The sequence below is a fragment of the Podarcis filfolensis genome, assembly GCF_964270895.1.
Source record: "Podarcis filfolensis genome assembly, chromosome: 11".
NCBI classification, from domain to species: domain Eukaryota; kingdom Metazoa; phylum Chordata; class Lepidosauria; order Squamata; family Lacertidae; genus Podarcis; species Podarcis filfolensis.
Genome location: NC_139613.1, coordinates 38291679 through 38295934, shown reverse-complemented (window position 1 = coordinate 38295934; position 4256 = coordinate 38291679). Strand labels below are relative to the sequence as shown.

Here is a 4256-nt window from a genome sequence, read left to right as displayed (position 1 = left end):
TTGAAAACCAGATATTGCCCAGTCCTGTGTGGCTTGTGGCTCAGACTACTGCATAAGGAAGAAGGGACACAAGGAGGAGAGAAGGCCTGATTTTGTCACAGCCAGGCCTTCAGACTCCTTTGCTAAAACTCCTCAGCCAATCCTCCCTAGCACCCATAAGACACGTTGGCTAACCATGGTTTAAGTGCTCTTTAAATCATAGCTTGTTTCAGGAAAGTATCAGAAACCAAGCCTGTGCTTGGCGGCTGTGTATTTTGCTTGGCTTGCTGGCACAAATAGCCTGCTCAGTGGACCAAATAGAGAAGGATACATGGAAATACAGTGGTACCTCAGGTTAAGTACTTAATTTTTTCCATATGTCCGTTCTTAACCTGAAACTGTTCTTAACCTGAAGCACCACTTTAGCTAATGGGGCCTCCTGCTGCCGCCGTGCCACCAGAGCACGATTTCTGTTCTCATCCTGAAGCAAAGTTCTTAACCCGAGGTACTATTTCTGGGTTAGCGGAGTCTGTAACCTGAAGCGTATGTAACCTGAAGCGTATGTAACCCCAGGTACCACTGTACTGTTACCTGAAAAGAAATTTCTGCAGCAGAAATGGCAGCCGTGAATCCACATAATCAAGTCTTCCTCTGCTTTTTAGCTGCCAGAGAGGTGGTCTTTCAAAGGAAACAGACAAAGAGGTTGTTTTATGCTAATGCAACCCTCTTTACATTTGGGCAAGTGCTTAAATTAACATGTTCAAATGTTAACGGAATCCCATCTCCCACATTTGAAACAGCTTTCCTCCTCCCAGTCATCTCTTGTGTTGAGCATGCAAAGAAAATTCCCGCAACACAGCATAGCACGGGCCCAGCACCCAAATCTGTTGATAACTGTTTGAATAGCAATTACTGACACACTTACTTCACCATTTGGCTTGTATCCATTACTTCTAATTTCCAAGTCTGGGAGTAAATGGAGATGTGCATCTGAGGAAACAGACGAGGCATGGAGACAAAAATTGCATGGATAGATTCAAAACACACTCACTCACAAATCCAGTAATTTTATAGCTTGTTAAAGAACCATCTGAGGAATTAGTATGCATCATCGGGCTTCAGAATTCAGAGAAGATTAGCACTGTGCGTTTAACCTACGTCCTATAAATGTATTGGTTTCATTTTGCATGGAAATAATACGTAGCTCAGCATCTTTCTCATCCATCAAACTAGACTGATGATCAAACTGCAATTACAAACGTGCTGTCATTTTATGTATTTTGATTCTCTTCTCCATTACCTTTTGATAATTAGCTGCTTGATCTTTTTATAAGGTAGTTTTTCTTTGCTCTTTAAATCTAATAGAAACTAAAGCTCAAATGAGCACATTATCTGAACGCTCACTCTCTAGAAGAAATGATTGAACAGTCCATTCTTTTTAAAAAGTAGTTTGCATGTAGATATGTTTAATGCTCACCAGTATATAATTTTAATGTGAAAGAACTCTCTTTGTGGAGAATTCAGCCTGCCACTGGATGTTTAAATTTTCAGTGTCTGTTGCCATGGCAACCAGAACTGAATCTGGTACCCACTGTGTTCAACATAAATTAATTTAAAGTCATAGCATCTGAAAGATTTTATTCATTTTATCTACCGCTCCCCAACCCCCCAAGAATCCTAACACTGCTCTGATTTATGTGAAGTTCAAGTAGCTATGTTTGAAATATCATTAAAACACATTTTCCCTGAGATAATTATTAGTGTTATTGGCAGGATTCCATACTTCGAACATAATGAATAATGTATGTAAAGAAATTGGTTCCTAGATTTCTTGTGGTATTGAAGCAGTGAAATAATATATAAACAGAATCTCTAAATGAATTTTCAGTTCAGTTCAGTCCTTAGCTGTATTTATGCTAGGCCATTCACTTTAAATTTAGTAAATGAAATGTTAATGTTTATATTTTTCTCAAATTTATTTGCTCTTTTGCAGTGTTACGATCACTTTATGAAAGCAATAGACCTATTAAAGTCACTTCTTAAAAATCATGTTTATTCCATTAGGCATTATGAGAGAGAAAAAGAGAGAAATTATTTTAAAATTTAAGATACTAATCGGAGGAACTTAAATTTTTCATGGGCATCGTCTCATGAGGTTTCCAGACCTGCACAGAAAACTACAGTATAGATAATGAATGTAAGAGCTGAAGAAGTGGTGAGCTTAATGAGTATAACATGACTGGGTCTTTCTGAACAACATTTGCCAGTGTCATGTATAGCTAATTTCCAAGACTAATTGTATTGTATTTAGCTCACACAAATCTGCAGAAAAACAGAGCTTATGAGAGACTATTATTGCCTGCCATGGCTAGATGCTAGAAGGAGGTCAATGATGTCACTGTTTTGCATATCATATAACAGCTTTTCAATGTTCCCATTTAACAATCCCCCTGGCTGCAGAATCCTACATGTTTCATAAATCACTTTTTGCTACAGTACAGTAGGTCCTTGCAAAGTCTGCTTTTGATTCTGCCTCCTTAAAAAGAAGAAGAAGAAGAATGTTGCATTTCATTTTCCTTTCAGTTTGATTTTGATTTGTGGGTAGCTCAACTCAACTAAACGCACTACTTTAAAAAAAAACCCCACACACAGACAATCGCAACTAGGAAATAACCCCGGGATTTTATCAAAGGACAAAAATGGGCCTTTCTTAAATCAACAGCGCTTTGACATGAAGTCACTGTTGATTCTGTACAATTCCAATTTAAAATGGATTGGACAATTGCCTTCCCCCATACGGAGCGTCATGCAAAGGAACAATTTGCTATGGCACGGCGAAACGTTGTTTTGAGAATATTTTCATGGGAAGAGTTAAAAAACAACAGTCTGCATATTAAATATTCAGATTGCCAGCACGCTGCTGTTCTCAACATCTTCCCTGTCAGCGTCCCGGTCTCTGTGTGTCTGGTAGTTATAACCTTGCCATATTGACACATGCTGTAAAGAGACATTTAAGAATACAGGAATGTGCCACAACTCGGCATGACTCATTTGCACCAATCACACATACTCGTTAATAACACAGCCAACTCGGAGGGCTCCTGTGGGGATTTGTTGTGCAGCATCTTTGACTGCAACGCGAGCGGCTGAAAACTTTGCGCTCATTTGCCTCAAATCCCCCAATCAGCCCCCACCCAATTTTAACGAGCATGCTGCCACTCATTATGTTAAATCTTCTTTAACAAGCTTCGGAGACGATAGACAGTTCAGTACGGGCAGGCGAAACAACCAAAGGCTTTCCAAATCTCTTCTTTTTACAGTGTGCACTGAAATTGAAACAGAGCCTTTTGAGCACTATAGAGTAGGAGGAGGTGGTTGGATGGTGGCGGTGTTGGAGGAGGAAAGAGTATTTTGCCCCACAGTTCAGGGAGAATTGGCAAGAATTCACAGCAAAGATGCAGCATAAAGGAGAGTGCTTATGTAAATGGATTGGAAAGGATTCACATCAGTGAACAGAGCCACGCTTGGGTTAACTGCATCAATACTCCACTTTATTTGTTTTAAAGCTCATTTCGAATGGCAGATAGTTGACTCTGAAATAAATGAATTGATCTCAGCCTACCTTATTCATTATTAAGTCTTAGTGGCGGGAGGCCATCTCGTAATGCAGCAACTACCACCTCGCCTCTGCACCCCGCTGGAAGCATTTTTCAGTGCAGTTTCAATCCACAAACTAGCAGACACAGAGAAATTGACCTGTTGGCCGAAACGGCACTGAAACGGAATGACCTGTGTGCGGGACTTTGGATACACACAGAACAGGCTTCAGTTTCATCTGCCACATGCCTGCATCAACTAGATAAACCCCACAGTGTTCTTAAAACCTGCAGGGGATGCTCTGCTCTTTGTCCCATCAAATCTGTGATGTTTAACTGATGGAGGCAAAGGCCAGGGTTTTATCTGTCATTCATTCCACCGTCCCTCCGGAACTCTGTCCTGAATCAAGTTCGCAAACTCCTACTGTATTTAGGAAGCAGATGAAATCCTCTCTTTTAAAATGAAATTTGGGACGATGAATGAACACTGTTGCTTTTCATTGAATGCTCTGATGTTGTTTTATTGATTTCTATATTTTTATGGTATTCTATTGTATTTATATGGGTGTTGAATTGTACACTGCCTCGAGTGTGCTCTCCTGGGAAAGCAACAAATAAAATTTTAAAATCCTGAGTCAATAAATATATATGAAAATCCGGAGGAGAGACCAAGCATCCCAA

At 39.8% G+C, this 4256-nt stretch overlaps 1 long non-coding RNA gene across 1 annotated transcript; it reads right to left on the bottom strand.

The window, feature by feature from the left end:
- Window positions 1–611: 611 nt before the first annotated feature.
- LOC310745128 lies at window positions 612–3633 on the bottom strand. Its single transcript, XR_014539965.1, has 3 exons — window positions 3602–3633; window positions 905–969; window positions 612–657 (listed from the first exon to the last, which is right to left on the bottom strand). It is a non-coding gene; the product is annotated as an uncharacterized lncRNA (long non-coding RNA).
- Between the last annotated feature and the right edge of the window lie 623 nt (window positions 3634–4256).